Consider the following 21,358-nt stretch of genomic DNA (forward strand, 5'->3'; position numbering starts at 1 on the left):
AAAATGAGTAATTCTTAGTGACTAGAGCTTTCTCTTTGCACATCATGCAGAGGGCTTTGTGCTGGAAAGAGAAATGAAGAGCTTTTGGGGGTGTGACACTGTCCAGAGCCACCAAACCAGGGCAGCCATTGGTCTGTGGTGTGAGCCATGGGCTGCTGGAAGAGCAGAGTGGCTTTGCAGCCTAAATTTGGTCATCAGTACCTTAAGACAAAAATGGACCATTTCCATACATAAATCAGGCTGAATTAATTTAAATGTCTAAGTATTTCTTAATTGGGATTGGAAAGTCCCATATTTCCACGGGTGCAATAAAACAAGAGCAGTATCTCTAACATCCTGGTGAGGATCACAGAGCAGCACCACAGCACAGAAGAAAGAATTAAACCTCATCTATGTGGAGCCTGTTAGGAGCTTTCCTGAACTGTTTTGGTTTGGACCTACTGAGCCCAGCTCCCTTCAGACCCTCTGCAACCTCTCCATTCCAAACACACAATCCCTAGAAAAATAACCAGACACCATTCTCTTGGAGCATTCACACCCCAGAATAAAATCAGCTGCCACAAGCTGGTTCATAAAGAATAGAGGAGCAGGGAGGAGCAGAGCAGTAAAGCCTGGGCCAGCAGGGGTTGAGGGGCAGAGATGTGGCTGCTCCACAGGGTCCCAGGGCTGTCCCTGCCTCCCTTCTCACCAAGGGCAAACAGGCAGGAGGAGAGGAAATATTTGTTCAGATATGTAGATATGTATTTTTAACTCCCACAAAAATACCAGTCATGAAACTCCAGGAGCAGCATTTTTTAATATTAGCATGAAATCTAGAGTGTATCTGGCAAGATTTCAGCTGATTTGTGAGATACAAAAGTCAGTATTCAACACTTCTGTTTCTGGACATTTAACTGATTACATTAAAAGTCAATAAGGCCTGTGTCTTTTTGCCTAGAGATCCAGATATTAGATGTGCTCAGTGCTGGAAATACCTGTCTTACCTCCCCTCCACTTACTGCTGAGAGTGTTTTGGGCTTATCTAAATGTATGTAGTTCAATACCCATAACAACTGTTATTCTCACGTGGCTGTTGAAAACAGACAAGTGAATAAAACAAACAATCATCCCAGAAAATGCCTAACAGAATCCTCTTGCCCACTCACAGGTGCTGGTGGAAATATTACCAATTTACCAGTGAAGCCCCAATAAATAATGATTCAGTCCTGTAACTGCAAATCTTTCTAATAGAATCTGGCTATTTCATGCCTTGCATCATAAATCAGTGCCCCCCATGAGTGGGCTCTGAATGGCTGGACAAAAATAATTAATCAAGATGAAATGAAAAGCAGCGTGATGCATGCAAAGGCAGTCTTAGCCAGGATGCATTCCTAGGAACAAAATCACTCAGAAATGGCCTGTAAATCTGCAGCATGCCTGAGCTGAATGGGAGGAAATGTGACTGGTATGGATTTTCAGGTTTTATGCTGCATAGATATTGCATATGATTAAGCTTTGCTGCTGTTCCAGCAGCATCAGATTTCAGGCCACGTGTTCCTTGTACCTTTAATAAATGCAACAGGTGACTATGTTGGGCTGTAGAGCCATTCTCACACCCCTCCTAGAGCCCTGCAGTCACAGAAACACAGAATGTGCTGAGTTGGAAGGGACCCATCAGGATCCTGGAGTGCAGCTCCTGCCCTGCAGCAGTGTCTGACTGACAGCAGCAGAAACACAGGAGGGCCACAAACAGCAGAAAGAAACCTGGTGAGATCAGACACTGCTGATGGTTTTACTGACTAGATGAAGGACATGCAAAATCTAGAAAAATAAGATAATTTTACATTATTGTCTGATGCTCTCACTTGTGGCTGAGCTTGGTCTCGTGTATGTTCTCCAGCAGATTGGAAGTGACAGTGTTCTGACAGCCACAGTGCTGACAGCAGGCTCAGTTATTCAGGTCCTATCCAGTTTTTCTCTGGTATTTATTGACTATTAATGGATCAGGACTTATTCCTCAGAGAGACTGAGCTAAAGCTGCATCTCTGATAAAACCAGGACTAATACTCAGAAATACAAGAATATCAACAGAAAAATTAAACAGGCATCAGAGGTGGGCTAAGTACCTAATGCAAAATAATGCCCTACTTGAAATTCATCCTTAATAGCCCCTCTTAAACAGTCTAATATATTTTCAACACATAACATTCCTGTCTGGAATATTTTCTTTCTTATTTCTCCAACTCTTCTCCAGGGGAGCAAAGATTTGCATAGCATTAGGTCAAAAGCCAATTGAGGATACACTACATGGAAATTTTGTAAAAGACACTCATCCCCTCTCTGTGAAAGGCTCCGAGCAGCTTTACAAAGGCACCAAAAGCCAGACAATACCCAGAGGTTCTGCTTGATAGCAACAGTACCTGGCAGGAGATGTGAAGGCACTGAATAGTTAATAGACCCATCACTATGGTACATAAAGCAGACAGTGCCAGGGCTACATAAAATCTCCCCAGAAGAATGATAAGGTGGTTACTGAAAAGTGATTATGATTTATAAGCTCATAGAAAGGACAGGGCTGGTGCTAAATGTCCCAACATGGCTGAGTCACTTTTAATGTAGTGGCTGTACACCTACTACTCAGGAATGCCTTGTTATCCACAATTCCCATCTCTCAGCATAGATAAAAGTTTCTGTTTGGGATAATTTTTAACTTTTAAATATTGAATTATATACATTTTCTTGAAACTCCACCTTTCAGCAAAAGAACAATGACTTCAAATTTGTTAATAGCCTTCATCATTCAGCAGTCATGCCAAGAAAATTAAATAACAGCCATATTTTATTATTTTAATAGCAGGTTGTAGAGGAAATGCTTTTTGGTTTCTTTGTCAAGTGAAGGTCACTCTGACCACCACTTGTGCTAGGGCAACTTCTGTGCACCTGATTCTATAGTCCAAGTTTAGAAAACATCATTACTGAAGAAAGGGAAAAAACAGCCCTAAAAATTCAGTGCACAAAAAAAAAAAAATCTGCAGTGCCCAAAGAAAATCAATAGCACAGTATGAAAAAGAGCATAGGAAGCAAAATAGCTGATCTGCTGGCTGTTTGAGAAATGCTTCATTCTGACCTGAAGTTTCAGCTAAAAAAATTACGTGTTTTGCACCTCAACTTGTGTTCATATTTTAAATGAACTCAAACCTGGCCAAAAAGGGCCAATTTCTAGTCCTCATTTTAAGGCAGTTGCTCACACTAAACATCTGTGAAAACTTTGGGCATAGTTTTCCTTCCTCCTGTGCATAAAATGATTTAGGTGGGAAAAGACCCCTAAGATATCATGTCCAACCATTAACCCAGCACTGCCAAGCCACCATCAAACCAAATCCCCATGTGTCACATCTACACATCTTTCTAATCCCTCCAGGCATGGTGATGCCATCACTTCCCTGGGCATGCAGCCTTATGGGCAGGCTGCTGTGGGTTTTGTCTTGTTTGTCCTGAAAAATGTGTGGTTTTGCAGCCTGAGTCAACCTGGCTGCTCAGCTGAGGACAAGCTGCTTGAGTTAATGCCTCTCCCAAATCCCTCAGGTGCTGATAAGAGAAGGGGCCACAGGAGATTCTCCTGAGTGCCTGAGGACCACCTGATCAACAGGATTTAAACAGAACAAGAAAGGAAGGAGATGAATGTTAATTCTCTCACTCTGAGGAAGCTGGGGAGGAGGTGAGGATATGCCTGGCACTGCCACCATCATCATCATCTTCAGCAGGATGGTGAGTGAAGGCTGCTGCTTGTACAGCCCTTCCTTTGTACCCCAATACCTGATCAGCTTGAATTGTGTGGAGTTTAGTCTGGGATTAAACCAGGGAAGTTTGTGGCTGTCAGCTTTGGGCTGTGTTCCAAAACCCAGGTCTTTCCTTACCAAGTATGGTTTACCTATTCTGCTAACTAGCATTGTTAAAATGGACCCTGCTGGATCACAGGAAATATAGCAACAACGTAGTGGGTGTGCAAGAATAGAAATGATCCTTAAAACATGTTTGAGTGAAATGAGGATGGGAAGAAGATAGCAATTGTCTTTTTATCTGTGAGAGTTTTCCCCACCCAGAATCAAAATCCTGCCTTTTTTTTTTTTTTAAATAAAGGCTTTCTTCTGTCCAAAACACTTCAGAGTTATTTCATCTCCTGTTTAACTCCTGGCTAATAATTTCATCTTTCATTTCCTCCTATTGTTCAGCCTGGCAGATATCCCATCTATTATAAGCCCCAGATATCAGAAAGTAATTTTTTTAGGGATAGGAAAGTAGGAGTCAGCTGGTTTGAAGTAAGGTTTTTATAGCAGCACAAGTTCTGGAAGCATTGTGCAGAGACTGGTATTAAGGAAATAGCTCCATGAGAAGAAACTGGAGTGAGGAGACAAAGCTTTCTGTAAGAGCTGTATTACTGCCAAAGCAAGGGTAATTGCTCCTGTTTAGGGCTCTAATACAAAATTGAGTTTTGCAGACACTGAGGAGAGATATGAAGTTTTCACAGGCATGAAGTAGCCACTAGATAAACACTCATGGGAGCTGGCCTTTTCTGAAAATCTCCAGTTAATTGCTTTACTGAGGCAGCTGGCTGCAAAGCAGCCTTTTAAGAAAATTAAAATGTCTGTAAATATGGCTTTTGCCTCTGTGTCTGCACACATGGAGACACAAACTGCAGAGTCCATCAGCTGAGTACGTGTCTCACATCAGGGGCTGGGCTCAGCCCAATGCATCTCTAGAGCTTTGCTGCTTCCACACCTCCTTTCTATCCTCTGAGAGGGGCTGCCTTAAGACTTTATGTTCTTTTTGTCTTGTGAAGGTGGGTCAGATTCCCCAAAATATCAGCAAATCCTGGGCAGTAAGCCCTGTCTGTAGCCTTGCAGCCCCGTTAAGGAACCCCTCTGCATCCCTTTTCCCTCCTACACCTGTACAAGAATGCACAAAGGTGTGTGAGTGCTCTTTGGCCATTTAGGCAGGGCAGGTTTGTGGGGCTTTCTGAAGGATCCTTCTGGCACATCTATAGAGGAAGTGGGTGAAGGAACAGAAGGTGCAAGTATTGGTGTTTTGTTTGCACTGGTGGTCCTCATTCCATGAATAAACAAAATGTGTGGCATGTGTGGGATGGGATAGTGCATCACAAAATTGTTCAAGGAGTCCCAAATCGTAACAGAGACTCTAAAGATTAGATTAGGAGCAGGATATCTGGTTGCTGTTCTGGACTGGCAGACCTGTCTCATTTACTGTGAGTTTTCCTTCCTTGCCATGAGATGTAAGGGATACTTTATAATCTGTAATGCTCATTGCTGGTTCTGCTTTGATGTGTAGAACTCAAGGTTAATATTCCTCTAGATCACAGCTTTTCACTAAACTTTTCATCTCCCCTGACTCTGGTTCCTGAGCCAGAAGGAAGGACTGATGCTTTGCAGGCATCTCCTGCTGTTGTAAGTTTGAACATTATCAGAGTAAATCTGCCAGTCTCAGGGAGCCTAATGTTGTTTTTAAGGGTGTCTCTCACAGGTCACCCCACCTCCTGCACCACAGGCAGCCCTGGCAGGAGCTGAAGCTCAAAAAATTTCAGTTTGCCTTTTCTGAAGACTTTTTGGTGTAATGGCTGTAGAAGAGCTGCTAGGTTTAGAAAGGGAATTAAAGACAATAAGGACAAGCAGTCTCTACCAGGTCAGGCTAAGGTCCAGCTCATTTGAATGTGGGATGTCAATACCAGAGGTAAAGATGAAGGTATCAGAAAAAGGTCCAAAATATTGACAATGAATTGAGCCCTGTTGCAACCTGCTTTAAATGTATATTTTCATACAGAGCTACCAAGGGGATAAATGTTCTCTTCTCCCTGAAGGATTATTAGCGCTAATAACAAAGGAGGTGTGACAACTCTGCTTTGCTCCAGTTTTTTGCACCTCTTTGAGGGATACAGGAATAAGTTTTCTTGTGACACATGCTGTGGCAGTTTGCAGATTGATGGCTCATTGTGCTAATGCACTGAGTGGTATTAATGACCTCTATTTCCAGCAGCTCCCTAGAACTTGCACTCACTGCACTGCTCAGGTGTGATCCAAAATCTCTTGAATCCTCCAGCACTTCCAGTGACTCTGGTGGCCTTAAGATTAGAGTGCCAGGACATAGGTCTGGCCCCACAGATGTCAATTTTTAAATACCATACTGTTCTGGATTAATTATTGTTCACCTGTAGCTGTGTTTTGGATTTGATGAACAGTTCTGATGATAACCAGGTTCTCACCCTTTTTGGAAAGGCAGCACTTCATAAATACTGAGCTGTGCTCTTTCTACCTCAGTGCTGGTTTCCTACAAACCTAGAAATGGAATTATATGGCTGCTGTCTTAAGAGTGTAACCATGGAACAGCTAGTGCTAAGAGGTCATTCTGAAATACATAAATAAGGAAAGGAATTCCATATGGTCCAGAAAAACAAGCAATTGCCACGTGGTGTTTCTGAAGAGGCAGAAAGAGTGTGTTTGCTTTTCTTCTTGCAGCATAAAGACAGAGCAGTGCCTGGTGAGAGAAGCAAGGATTGGTGGATTATCCCCAGCTGGGGCTCCCTAAAGATCCTTGGGGTCAGAGAAGATGTGGGTGTGCTGGTTTGAAGGTTCACTGAAGCTGTTACATGACTCTAAATTCTAGTGGGAAGAAGTCACTGCTAAACATGTAGAGGCCCAGAAAGGTGACTACAAGTCAATCTTTTCCTTTAACTCTTCTTTTATAAAGAAGTAGCTGGTATGAGGCAGCAAAGAGTTAAAAACTCTAGACAGATTAAACATTAAATTATTCTGGCACTCATATTAAACAGTTAATTATTTACTAGTGGCACTAGAGAAAGCACATGAATTCTCTAGATTGGAACAAATGCAGTGATGCAGTCCAGGCTATTTTTAAGAGCAGAGCTTTGGACAGAGTGTGCTGAATCTGCTGTGTCCCGTCACTATGTGCAACATAAAAAGCTTTTATAAACAGCCATGTTTTTTCAGGAGGCAGATATTAGGCAAGCACTCGGGCAGCACCACGGAGGAGTGACATAGCAGTGTCATAAACATTTGCAGAGATCCAAGCAAGGCCTTGAGATGGCTAAATGTTTGGGAAAACAGATTATCTGGGGAGGACGGGTTGTTACGGGACTTGGAAGGCTGCACTGGCTGTGCCAGCAGTGTGTAGAAAGCAAATTCTCTCGAGCTCCCAGATTCCCGGAATCCTCCTGGGGTCTGTGTCATTCCAAATAGCAGCAGTTTTCTGGAGAACCCTTTCAGCAAAGGGTAATATATTTCTTTTGCTCCTTGCATGAACGTACTAACAGCAGAGGAAATTCCTGTGAATATCAGGAGGCAGCAGTGCAAGGCAGGATGCCACCCCCTCCTCCATCCCAGGCTGGCTGTGTGGAGTGGAACTTCCAAGTGCAGGAACTTCCTCGCTGCTGCATTCGGATTGTGCATGCAGGAGTGACAGCATGAAAATCTTGTCAGAGTTATAGAGGGAGTGCTTTTAATGTACAGGATGTTCTAGTGTGTGTGACCCTGCTTTTTAAGCAGCTGCACTCCTTGTGTAACAGCAGTGCAGCTCAGAACCCATTTCCTTGGAAACACTGCAGCCAGCAGCTGCCTGTTGCTTTCCTGGTGTTGAAGGGGGTGTGGGTACTTGGGAAGTGTGGTGGTGGTTTAGGTTCCCTATTTTTTATCTTAAAAAGTGAGTTCAGGAGCTGACCTGCAATACAATACGAAGATGAGCTGTAATGAACCAGTGCAGCTGATGTGGGAACCTTTAAATGTACTATAGTGACCTGCTTTTAGGGAATCTAACTGCTGTGGCTCCTTGGCAGAGAGGAACTGGTGTGTCCAGTAGGGAGGCAGTGCATCAAAAGAGGGAAGAGTATCTTGTGTATGAATGGGACAACAACCCCTTTACCTCTGTGCAATCTTCAAACCCTGTACAGCTGGGATGGGCTTTTGGCTGGCTTGAATGCAGTGGCCACTGGAGTGGACCCTTATCCCTCCTTGAATTAGAGAGACAAACTGGCTGTGAGTGACATCAGACAATGTGTTATCTAACTGACCTTCAAATAACATTATTTAACAGCAATGACAAATGCACTGAGTAACCTTTGGGAAAAAGCCCCTCAAACGTAAGCAGTAACCATATTACTTAAACACAGAAGGGAAATGCAGAGCTGAAGTTCAGAGTCTGTTCCCTGTGCCGTACTCCCGTCCAACTGATGTGATTCCCATGCATGTCTTGGCAGTGCTTGTTACATCCTACCCCAAGGGAGGCGACCCTGGCTTCAGTGAGAGGGGAAAAAGCCCATCCCTCCCAGACAGAGCAGCACAGCTCCAGTCTGAGCGTGTACTCTGCGATGACTCGCTGAGGTCTGAACGCGTTTGCTTACCCAAGTCCTGCGTAATAAAAATTGGCAAACTTCTCTGTGGGGAGCCCATGACTCTGCACTTACTGAGCAGCCTCAGACTGCTGAGCAGTGCCTCTGCTTTTGGCAGCTCATGGTGCTGGGACTTATTTCCATATGCTGGAGCAAAGAGGGATCTAAGGCAGGGAGGCCCAAATGGAGCAGGGAGAAGCTGCTACCTCTGGCCATGGAATAGCCATCCTAAAGAGTTTGTCTGGGATTAGAAAGGTCACACTGTGGGGTCATCACTGACAGCAGTTCTTTCCTACCAGCAGGAAGAAGGAGAACGTGTGCTCTTGAAGCCTGTGTCATCACTAGTAGAGGATTGGTTGGGGAAAGTGGGGTTTATAGCTGTTACCTCACAAAATGTGAAGGTCAAAACTATGGGGAGAGAGTGTGAGAGATTGTTGTTGCTGTCTCAATCTGTTGGGAACACTGATGATAATGGAGTAAGGAGAAGAAAAAAATATCTGGAATTTGACTCTGCATATTAGCACAGCAATCAGAAAAATTTTCTTCATGTTTTTCCCAGATGAAAGTAATGGAGAATTTTAAATGAAAACTGAAATATTATGTAACTAAAACTTCTCTCATGTACTGCACCCCAAATCGAGCATTGCACAATGCCACAGGGCCATGCCTCTATCTTCTTTCTAATGACTTTATAAACATATCTAGTGTGAAACACCTCTACAAAATTCAAAATGTGGATGCTGTGCACCCTGTCATGGTTTTGTTGACACACAAGGAAATAGGAGCTGGCACTGAGAGCTTTGCTGCTGCCCTCAGTCCTTGAAGCAGGTTTCCCTTCAGCTGACATCTCTTGCTGCTGCCCAATGAATCACATCAGGTCCACTGGCAGAGAAATTTGCAGAAGTATTTCAGACATGGAGAGGGAAATGGATAACGTGGTAGGCTCAGAGCACCTGAGGAGGCTGGCTTAGCTTTAGGAGCCACCCACTATTTGCACATCTTAGGGATTTAAAAAATAAGTGTCTTTTCCATGGTGCCATGGAAACTGTGGCAGCATTTCAGAGGGAAGGAGGAGTCCTTGGGACTGGGATCACTGAGGGGGTGGCACTGGGATCTGCTGGCTGCCCCAGGGAAGCTGCAGGGGCTGGCCCATCACAGGGTGCTGCCACCTCAGTGCAGGAGAGCCAGAGGACAAAAGGGGCCTTGCAGCCTCCAGCAAGAGGAGAGTGAGGACAGAGAGTGATGGAGTAGTGAGGCAGAAAAGGGGAAGCACAGAAGGCCCACAGGAAAAGCAAGTGAGGTGTTTTCTGTCTGGATATACACTGTGGTAATTGGCCACAGCCCTTTTGAGAGTGAATAAATCCAAATACTGAGCGTAATAGAGGTTTTGAGATCTCTCTTGTCTTGATTTTTTTTTTTTTAATGAAACCCTGTATTATAAAAACAGATTTTGCTTGCCATGCCTCTGGGATAACTGCTGATATACAAAACCTGGGACACAGCAAGGGACTTGCATTTCATTTAAAAAGTGCTAGATGGGAGATGAACATAACAGAACCCAGGTTTGCTCAAAACCCAGAGCACTCAAAAATGTACCATGTCCTCTCCTTGCCTATCCTCCCTGTTTTGATATTCATCCACAGCTCTATATTCCCTACTGGTTTCATTTTGCCAAATTTAAAAGCTTTGGCATTGCAAAACTACCAACAATGTACTAGGACTCTAAAATAAATTGTTATTTTTTGGCTGCGCTGAAAAGACCATAAACTAAACTTGACTCTTTCTCCATGTATTAAGCTCAGCTGCTGCTTCCCTTTCTAATCTAATGTGCAAGAGGTGGTTGTCATATCCTGAATACTTTTCCACCTGGATCTCTCTGTGGTTTCCATAAAAAGTCAGGCATTCTTACAGGAGAAATGCAATATCCCATAAATCCAGCACACCATTTTTTACAGAAGGCTGAATCTTTTATCATCAGTCCCATGGCAAAGCCTTGAGTGGTTGCAGCAATGTTACCTCAGAGATCAAGCACCACAAACTTTGCACTTCCTGGAATAAACACCACGGTTAAAATGTGAATATATTTCTGCAGCTGCTGCAGTGTCACTGCAGTGAAGAACAAGCAGTGTTACTGATTCAGCTGAAATGCTTCTTGCAGAGCAAGCATCAAAGCAAGGCTGTTTTATCAGTTTACATACTTTGAGCAGAGAGTTTATTTCTCGTGTAATCCTCCCTGAGGCGCTCCAGTGGCTGAGCAGAACCATTGCAGAAACCTCTGCTTCCTGCTTTGTAAATGTAATTTCTGCTCCCTTCCCTCTGTTTTTGGGCCGACTTCTGTGAGTTCTTTGCATGTGCTGTTGCTCAGTCTGAGAGAGGTCTGCTTTATGAAGAAAGCATGGGTTTGGGTTTTTCAGGGATTCCTGGCTTTAGACAAAAAATGGCTGGTTTGCTCTGAGATCTGCTTCATCTCACTGTGAAAGTGAGCTGAAACAAACAGGCTGGAACAAGGGGTGATTTTTTCCATGTGCAGGGATCACACCAGGACTGAAAGCTTCTGTATTGCTCAGCCACAGGTCTGCAGTGTTGCACTTGAGCCATCTGTTCCTCAGGCCCTCTGGCTGTGACAGCCCCTTGTGAGGGTGATGAGCTGTGTGAGACAGGTTGTTTTCTACCAGCCAGAACTGACTGTAGATAGTGCACATTAATGCAGGGCCCCTGCAGCACCATTCCCCTGGAGAACTCTCTCCTCCTGTTTTTGTGTTCTCCTCCTGCTATTGGGATGGACATCTTACAAAGGTAACTTAAACAATAGGGAGGACTGTAAAAAGCAGCTTATCAGCTGTAGCTTTTCATTGACTCCAGCTCAGGGAATCTTCCATGTGTGAACTTCATGGAAGACCTACCAAGAAAAAGAACTGTTGTAGGGTGTGGGTGAGGTGGGTTCATTGCTTTCAGGGGTGTGTGTGTATGTATATATATATATATATATATATATTCAGGGACATACCTGTCTTGGTGGGAAGCCCAGTGCAGCTCCAGCCAAGCAGGTGTTCAGTGTTTAAGGCTTTTTCCCCTGGAGATATTCAGAGGGCACTGAATGGCTGGATGTTTCTGCTGCTTATGATAAAGCCTGGGCAATGAAGATCAAGTCACACTAAGATGTGCTTCAGCAGCAAGGAGTGTCCATCTCCTGTTGTTTCCTATCTACGCCCTGCTTCCAAAACCAGGCTGAGGTTCTCTTTGGATATTTTGGTTTACACATAATTGAGTAGTACACACATTAGTAGTGGCTCCCAGGTAATAATGATGCTGCCTAAATGGAGAAATAATGTGAGACCTGCTATTGAGTTAATTTCCTACTTGTGTTGAAGTAGGACTGGTGTTTGATGGTTGGACTTGCTGATTTTAAAGGTCTTTTCAACCTTAAAGATTCTAAGAAGCCCAAGCCTTTGGCTGCTGTGGGACTTGGACTCAGGAGGTGGGAAGGGTCCTTCACCCCCTTCTTGGTCTGGGGTGTGTTTTCATCTCTGCTGTTCCTCTCATCCCTGCTGCCACCTGGACTGTTTCTCTTCCAAATGAAGCTGCCAGCATCAGCCTTCCTTGTGCTGGCTAAGCCCAGGTGGCAGTTTTGAGGAGGGAGAACAGGCACAGGAATTCTTTTTTGAGACAGTTTGTTCCTAAGCACAGGAAGTTGTAAAATTGCTGATAAAGAGTTAGTTCATTCATAGCTGATGCCAGAAATGACTGCCTCCTGTCAAGGCAATGCCTCAGTGACAAGGAGCAGTGATTGAATAAAGCAGGGAGTTGTCAGTTCTTTCAGTTACTGTGGATGCTTTTTTTGCCTAGAAGTTGGTTATCTCCAACCATTTCCCTCAGAGGGATTTTATTGATGTTGGACTCCATTATTTTTAGTAATTAACAATGCTTCTCCAGTGCCATTTCTCTGTTGTGGTTTCTACTGACCAAATGCCAAAGGTTATTCTCTGAGCTGTTGTAAATCGTTGACATTTCAGCTCCTGTATTGTTACTGAGACCTTCTGAGAATTATTTTCTAAATGCATTTCCCAACATCACACTAATGGTATATTTACTTCTCAAGATGTAAGATAGTATGTTAGTCCACAGAAGAAAACATCCCAAGACTGAAACATGATTCCTGGAACTAAATATCTGTGCTGCTTTTATGCTTATAGTTTAAATCAGATGAAGTTAAGGACGAGTGACAGGATGTCTCTTGTTTCAGCAAAAATTCATTTTGTGGTTTTTCTGCATTCAGCATGGAAGGGCAAAGATTAATTTTGTTGAAGAGTTTCCTATTTCATGTTCTCAACATACTTGTGGAAAAACAAATGATCCTAGGGGTTGGATTTTGGTATTAATTCCATTTTCCTGCCTTTGGTTCTACCCGATATCTCTGGAACATCAGGAGATATGTCATGACTGCAGGGAGGACAGTTCATGGCTGTTTCTGGCTGCAGTCACGTCCAGGAATCCAAACAAAATTACAGGACACAATGGAGCACAGATTATTTGCAACAAGGGCACATTGACCCAAACATTTTTTGTTACCACTTTCATTTTTTGTGGGCATTTTTTAGGTGTGACCTTGACTATAAAATGCTGCTAGTTCATTCCCCCTCTGGTTTGTGGCTTTCCTCCTGAGGCTTGCCCTGGGGGTCATGATTACATTGGCTGGAAGACTAACAAAGGGCAGATGCTGTAAGGAGGTGGCTCTGAGAGTCAGTCTCTTGCCAGGGTCCTGTGTCCTCTCTCCACAAGGTATCAGCTAAAGCTTCATGGAAGCAGGAGGCATCTGGTGAAATGCATAACCCTGACTTGAAATGCTACTGCTTTTCTATTCACCTAGACCTGCTGGGGAAGAGGGCTTGGGGTTCTTGAGGGCAAAATCATTCCAGACACTCCTTCTGGTAGTCTCCTTGCTGCCTAAAGGAGCCCTGGATAAGCTGTGAGGGAAGTGCAACTCATTGTGACTGTCCCCTACATCTTGTCCCCTCTATCCTTCTACCATTGGTTTTAGATTGATAAAGAATTGTTCTTCAAGGCAGATATCCCAAATAAAGGTTTTTCAGCCAGGCCAAAAAGATCTATAGTCTTTCCAACCAAGCTAAGGTTCTTGCTGCCCCAGATTTGCTGTTTCAACAGTTCTGTTTACCACTCTGCCTTTGGGATGATAAACGGCAGTGAAATTGTAATGGCTACTTTAAATCGTGCCATGTTGATGTGGTAAACACAATGTATGTAACTCTACCCAGAGCTATACTTGATGGGATACAACTAGGAATTCAATGTTTAGACACCATAGTATGTTGGCTTCTTTATTCTTATCCCTTTTTATTTAGACAGCAGTTTTAGAAGACAATTATGAAAGTAAATACCTGTGGCTCTTTTTGTTACTGAGATAAAAGGGTTAGAGGAGTCCTTCAGTTTAAAGGAAGTTGTAGTATTCTTGGCTGCTCTGAGGGGTCTGAAGCTGAGATCTGCTCTAGTTTTCTCCTTTCCAGTGTGTTGCATTAGAAGTAGAGGCAGAATAGCCAGCCACTGGGGGAGAGGGAACTCTGCTGTCACTCCAGCAAACTCTGAGAGACTCTGGGTCCTCCTACAAGCTCTTACTGGGTGCCTGAAGTTGGTTTATACTTCTGAACAGACATATCCAGCTATGTTGCAACAAGTGAATGGCTCTTCATCCTTGACAGTCTGTGCAGATAAGGACTGTTTGCTACCAGAGAACCTGCTTTTCCAAGTAATGAAGTAAAGCCAACTGCATTGGTGATAAGGGCTTGCTTTTCCTAGACAGGATTCATCCCAGGAGAGCGTGGTGCAAAGTAGTCAACACTCCTGCAGCAGAATAACCCTTCATCTGGGGTACTTCCTGGCCTGTGAGTACTACAGAGATTTTTTGGAGCCTTTAGGAATGGCTTTTTAGATGGAGTCATTAGATGTGGTGCAAGTAATTTAATGGTAAAATTTTACTAGCGTGTGTGCATGCTATACTCTGGTTGAAAAAGGGATACGATCCTTATTATTGCACAGGGAGCTGAAATCCTCCTAAATGTGCCTTGCATATGTTTTTAAGAGAATTAAATTGCAGGACTGGATTATCCCATGGAGAATACGTCTCTGCTCTGAAAACAAATCGGGGTGTAATGTTACACATACTGTAGGTCTTGAGTATGTAGAGTTTGTGCCTCTCGTGACAAGCCTGTTCAGTCACGGGCAGCTTTCTGAATAAATCTCTCTATGTGTGCCACCAGAGCCACATGCTTCTGTGGTTACATTTGCTGGGTTGTACTAATACAAATTTAAGCAGGATTTGCCCGTGTAAGAAGAAAATGTGTTTGTATCTAATCAAATTCCACCTTGTTTTATGCTCCTGTTCAGCTCTAGTGATTCCTGCAGAGATATGACTAACATCAGCTTTGGCTTTGCTGTGTAGTTTTGCAGGAGGTTTCAGGAGAGCAAGAATCTGCCATTACTCATTGCAGAATTTCTGTCACTGCTAGAGATTGTTATATTCAGGAAAGGAAAAGCTCCAGTTAGAAGCTGGTTGTGTTTCTGTTGGGTTTATGTTTTTCGTGATGTTCAGAGCAGCACGGTTCACAGAATTAACTGTCCCCCTTTAATGGAATGTGAGTGTGAAGCTGCTGAAAGCAGCTGAAGGACCAGGATAGCTGGGAAATCTGCAGCCTGCTGGCTGCACTAACAGTGCTAAGAAACATCTGCCCTGCCAGTATCTCAACTCTGCTGCTTCCACTTCATTATTTAGAGCAGACAGAACACTTGAGTCTGTTTTTTTCTTCCTTTCTCAGATAGAGGATGCACATTTTTCCTGGTGATTTGTACAGATAAGGTGGTGATTCCAAGTGTGTTTCATGATGCAAGAATTAGTTTTGGAGGCATTCAGATAATTAAGTGAAGAACACAAAATTGTCTTGCTATTTCATCAATCAGTGTAAAATGCTGCCTGTGATTAACATCTCCATTAAAAGTACTCTCTTGAACTGCTCAAAAAAGTTTCAAGTGTGCCATATTGGTACATTAAAAAGAAAGTACTGAGCAGTGCAATGTAGTGCCACTGTCAGTTTGCAGGTTTGATAGTTACAGTGTAGGTCAGGCTGGGGATAGTGCCGGATGCTAGAACTACTTTTTTTCTATAAAGAAGCAAGAATGTAGAAAATAGTGTATTTTTCTGGTTATAACTCCTATATTTATACACTTTGTGCAGTGGAAACTAAAGCTGTTTGTCAGACTGAATGAAGAATAATGAAACACATACATCTGAGAGTAACATGACATTCTATAATAATTTATTAACTATTTCCAATAAGCCATATACAGATGCATAACATCCATTAGAGGGCAGGAGCTTTGGGGTTTTTATTCCCAGGCTGGGCAGTAATCTTCTTTTTGCTTGGAATAAATATTTTGAATTTTCCATTGTTGGTTCTAGGGGTTTCTTCTCTGACACTACTGTTGTAAAGATCACTCAGTGTCAGCCTGTCGATATAATTAATGAACAAAGCTACTACAGAAGGCAGGAATCAGGTACAAAGTGTGTATATGTTGTATTTTTGAAGCACATGCACCAAACAGGGTTCTTCAGACAATAAAATGTGCTGAGGTGTCATCAGTCACAGCATCCCCCAGAATGGCCCCTGGAGCCTGTGTTGCTCTGGGGAAGCACTGACCTGACCAGGTTACAAATACAACCTCCCTCAAGGTGAACCATGTGACAAGAAACATGGCCATGGCTAGAAATGACAGCATAAAAAGGAAAGTTTGTACTCTGGTTTCATTGTTGGGAGAAATCAGTTGTAGATTCTCTGCCAGTGTTCTCTCCTGCTCTTCCTCAACGCAGCAGCTGCCCTGTATTGATGTGCTCTAGCTGGAGGATGTGAGTGGTCATTATTTTCTGGGAGTTTGGGATGAGAAAGCCCTTAAGACTGTTGCATCTTCCCATTAAATACAAAGTACCACATTCCTGACTGACCCCTCTGAAATCACCCCTGTCCCAGGCTGGTTCTTCAACAGCTGAGCAAACTCTTCATGCACTGGTTGCCTATATTGCAGCATTCATAATGGACAAAATGCTGATAGTTTGGAAAATTTAGCACAGGATGACAAAATAAGTAGTGGGTCTAGCTGTTTTGAGCATTCCTGGAAAGTTTGTCTCACCTGAAGGCCTAGTTCAGAGCCCGATGACACCAACAATGCAACATAATGAATGTACCTCCAACTTTGCTTATTGGTTGACAATAATGTGCTGAATCTTGGCTGAATCACAGCTGAGGACAGCTGTGGATTTGTTTGTTGATCCAATCCAGCATGTGGTTTGTTTTACAAAGAAAATGCAGGTGAGGCTTGGTGTAACTGACTTGGATAATTGAATGTTGGAGGGAGCATTACTGGCTGGAGTGTCCCCCTGAGGTGTCAATGAGAGAAAACACAGCATATTCCATACAAAAAGCTGTGGTGACAAATAACCATGGAAACAGAATCATCTGGGCCTGCCAGGTAGTGCTGATGGGCTCTTCCCCATATCTTGCATTGTCACAGCCCCTGTGTGGTGGGACCTGGACACCTGTGAGGTGTGAAGCAGCTCAGTTTTGTGAAGAAAAGGAGAAGCTTCATGGCATTGCTGTTCCTTCTGCATCCAGGCTGTGGGATGGGCCATGCCCAGAGGATCAGGGCCATTTTTCCAGCAGCAGCAGAGAGGTGGAGGGTGATTGGATCACTCAGGGATGTTCACTGCTATCCAGCCTTGCAAGGATGGCTTATCCAAAACCTATATATGGGAGCAAGTGCTAGGGGGGAAAGAAACCAATTTAATGTCCTGGGCATTATTAGATGAGTAAAAAGGACTCCATTCCTCATTTGCCTGGTCCTGTTAATAAAATGTATTATCAGGAAACCTGAGGATCTCCTAACCCATTCACTGGCAAAAGAGCTCTCATTAAAGCTGCAATCAATTATAGAAGTGCCATGGACGTTGAAAATTAATTTCGCTGGGGCTTGACCTTCAAATTTTCTTTTTCACCCTGAAGCAGAATGGATCAGGGAAGAGTAGGGTAATAAGTTTATGGAAAAGAAACAATTACAAATTAAATAATTAAGGTACTGCTCTCCTCAGATACAGGAGAGCTGACCAATTCAATGGGAAGGGCACACACCAAACTGAAGGTGTGCTCATCAGGAGATAACGAAAAGCTTTAGAGGGTGGACACCAAAGGTGCATGGAGGTGTCCTGAGGAAGGTACATGATTCAGGAGAAGAGCCTAGGTGGAACATGTTAGGGAACCACTCAGGGTTATGGCAAGGCACCAAGAGCAGGTGCTGGTGAGGTAGCTTAAGGTGCCACCAATGGAAAAATGTGGTATGAAAGGAGGAACACTTCTGCTGTTCACCCCAGCTCTTTTCTAAGCAACAGATTTAGTGAAATTTAGTTATAATTGCTTGGTTTCCAGGTAAAGTTTTATGTTGGAGTATGGGAAAAAGAATAGTGTTGGTTACAGGCTCCATTTTCTCCCCTGCCAGTCTTCCATGCCCACATGTCCTCCTGCATTCAGTAAATGAAGGCTTTAAAAGGATTTCTCCTAATATCCATAGAGTCTTTGGCTTCTCTGTTATTTAGGAGCTTGTCTTGTGCAAGGCACATCAGCCTTTGCAACACTGAGCCAATGGCTCCAGCTCAAGCAGAAATGTCCCACTGCATTGGTTCCAAACATTGCCAGAGGCTAACTTCAAAGTGCTTAAAAAGGGCAAATTTATAAATAGTTGGACCTGGGAAAGGCCTAAAAGGACAGAAAGGAGAAAGGCATTTAAGGAAAGAGCTGTTAAAGAAAGATCTCAGTTTCTCTGTTTAGAAGAAGCCAAAATTTCAAGAGGGAATTGGTCTTGAACTGTGTTGGATTATATATTGTTTCTGATTAATCTGTTCTTTGATATCTTTGTCCAGAAAAAAAATCTGTTTAAATCTCTTGAGTGATATTAGAAAATAAACATTTCAATTTGATTTGAAGGAGTTAAACAATGTGGTCACACTTGAAGACACTATATTAAAGTGCTGACAGATGTCCAGGTCCACTTTCCTCCATAATGAAAGCCCTACTTGAATAAAACCTGAAAGGTTGTTGCCAGATCTCTTCTTTCAGCTTTCTTTCATTACATTTGAGGTTCAGGTTTTGTATAAACTTTGGCAGAAACTTGAGAACCACAGTGAAATCCAGACTATATATGACAAATAGAAATAAGCATGGCTGGGCACTTGTGGCCGAGTCCATTTTGAAGTTTTATGGTTCTGTGCAATGGGGATTTTGGTCGTCAGTTGTGGTGTTCTTTGAAAATTAGTTTGTCTCTCTTTTTGTTCCCAGAATCAGAATATTTCCAATCTAAAATTCAAATATTTTTATTTTTGTTGCAATATTGTACCCAAACCTTTCAACACAAATATTTTACTTCTCATTCATTTGTTTCTCACTTGAAAGTGGAAACCTTTTGCTATATTTGCTTCAAAGCAGTGGCTTCAAAGCGAAATCTTGATTATTTTGTTATGGAGGCTCATTATAACAGCATGGTCAAGCTGATATGCTTTGTTCATGGTAACAATTCACAAGGTCCCACAAAGAAATCTATCTCTTCTGCTGTAACTAGAACCTATCTCACTTTTCCTGCTGTATGGCTTTGTAGCAAGATCTTATCAGCCAAAGCTGTGCTCTTCTGTGCCTGTTATCTTCCATTAAATCCCTGTCTGAGGTTTATTGATCCTTGACTGTTGTTCCAGCTCTGTCAGGAGCAGGGCCTCCCTTTATTTGGAGTGCTCCTAGCCGTGGAAGAGGCAGGTCTGGAGAACTGTTCCCAAGCTGTTACAATGCTGTGTGTTAAATTAGCTGTGACATCCTAAGTTTTTGCACTGAGTGAAAGGCATTTGCAACACCTCTTGCTGAAATGTGGGTTAGGTACCTCATACACGCTCTGTTCCTTGGGGAATGCAGGTGACATGTCCTCTTTGGAAGGCAAGGTAATAATCACTGAAGTCAGGCAGAAAGCTTGTTTCATCTGCTGGGCTGAAGGGTGTCTCAATGACTTTGTTACTGCTGAACACACCAGGGACAAGAAACACAGGCAGAGTGCCCTGGCAAGGTAGGGAAAGCAGCTGAGAACAAGCCCAGCCTTTTCCACTGATCTGAAAAAATCTTCAGGTGTTTGTGATCTGTCTGAGAGGACACAATTCCAAAAATATTGCTGGGGTGGACTGGGGGGTCCTTGCTGTGGTACTGCACCAAGTCACTGCGGGATGCCTGCAGTGTGTGATTATCCCTGTGTCACCTTTTATTAACACTGCAGAGTCTCTTCTCTTCTGAGATGAAATTCTCCCTTGGCTGTCTCCAAAGGCTAAAGCACGAAGCAGGCTGGGTTGAACACCTTATCCTGAGGTGAACTGTGCTCTCAGGAATGCCCTGTAATTGTACCTGAGCTGGGTTTGGTCTTGTTGCAGTGATGTGTGTCTATGGTTTAGTGTAACTGGGGAAGGCTGTAAGATGTGCAAAAGTTGGTGATGGAACACTTATTTGGGGGGAGGGGATGCAATCATTTAGCAGTTTTGAGAACCTGATTTGCTTGGTCTCAGGTATTCACCTGCAACTTTTGAAAGAGAACTATTTCTGCTAGAAATTGCGGTGTTATGTAGTTATTTTAATGCCTATGTGTTCTTAGTACTTTTAAAGAGAAGGGACATAGTCTTTCCTTACTTTTCATCCATTAAAATCTTACTTCTAGTTGTGCAAGAGTGGTTGAATCATGAACAGGTTGGGGCTACTCCAGCCAAATATCTACAAGTCTACACATTTTCTGCAAATCCATCCCCTAGAATCCTAATAAATGAGACTCTATTTAAAACTCTGATTCCTGACTGTAAAAGGGAACAAACCCAACTGTCAGTCAATAGACACAGAAAAGGAATATTGACAAAAGCAGGGCATTAAGCAGAAGCAAATTTCAGAATTCGTCCTGTAGAGAAATGTGGATGCTCATGTGAGGGAAAGGGGTTTCCAGCTCAGTGAGGCTGATGGCCTTGGAAAAAGAGCAGTGCAGACCTCTGGAACCAGGAAATGGGATCCAAACTGGGGAAAGAACTGAGTCTGAATGGGTTTTGATACCTCAGTACTTGGGGCTATGGACTGATGCTGTAGGGAGCACCTGCAGGCATTTCTCTAAGAAGCTGTTATGCTGGGTAATTAAGTAAAAACTCAGTGTTTATTCCTAACATATTTCAGTTAGAATTCATCTCATACTGTTATTTTGGAAATACTGTAATGTTAAACCATGCTTGACGTTGTTTTAAACTTAAAAACACAACCCCCCCCAAAATATACTTCACTGCAGTACATTACCTAAATTTACTCTTGCGTTGAGCATTTTAAATTTGCTTTATTGCAGCTTCGCTGCAGTTTTATTTTTAGTTAGTTGCTAGTGAGAATGAATAAATAGAAGACCATATCCAAGATTTCTACATAGGTTATCTGAGATGTAGTTTTTTTCCTTTGCTGCATGAAATAACTCCTAAGTAATGCTGTAGGTACTGCAGAAAATACATAGTGCATTTAATTTTAGAGGAATTATGTAAATATGGTAAAATAACTAGAAAGCAGCAGAGGAAAAAAGGGTTGCTTGTTCAGATGTTGAAGGCAGAGCAGGTGAGACACTGGGGCTGACCAGGGAGGCAAAGCTCAACAGCTTACAGGGTTTGTAGGCATGACTTAAAACCTTTTTTTTGGACCTAGGTTGTCCAGGCAGAGGTTGGGCTGAGCCTAATTCTCTGCTCTGGAGGGATGCTGAGCTGCTGCAGGGCATCCTGCAGGCTGTTCTGGTAATCCTGCTTTCTGAGAGGAGCAAACATTTTGCAGACTTGCCAAACTTAGCTATGTAAATCTCCTCTCAGGAAAGCAAACA

The 21,358-nt window shown here is 43.0% G+C and overlaps 1 long non-coding RNA gene across 3 annotated transcripts in view; it reads left to right on the top strand.

The window, feature by feature from the left end:
* The first annotated feature begins 1,437 nt into the window (after positions 1-1,437).
* LOC134558028 (uncharacterized) overlaps positions 1,438-21,358 on the top strand; it is a 95,332-nt gene continuing 75,411 nt past the window's right edge. Inside the window, exons 1-2 of one of the 3 annotated variants that reach the window (XR_010082267.1) lie at positions 1,438-1,746; positions 3,565-3,747. This is a non-coding gene — a long non-coding RNA (uncharacterized LOC134558028). Of the gene's footprint in view, positions 1,747-3,564; positions 3,748-13,906; positions 14,290-19,336; positions 19,428-21,358 lie in introns of those variants that run through there. The other 2 variants (XR_010082264.1, XR_010082269.1) reach the window with 2 other exon arrangements.

This window comes from Prinia subflava, chromosome 14, assembly GCF_021018805.1.
Source record: "Prinia subflava isolate CZ2003 ecotype Zambia chromosome 14, Cam_Psub_1.2, whole genome shotgun sequence".
In the NCBI taxonomy this organism is placed as follows: Eukaryota; Metazoa; Chordata; class Aves; order Passeriformes; family Cisticolidae; genus Prinia; species Prinia subflava.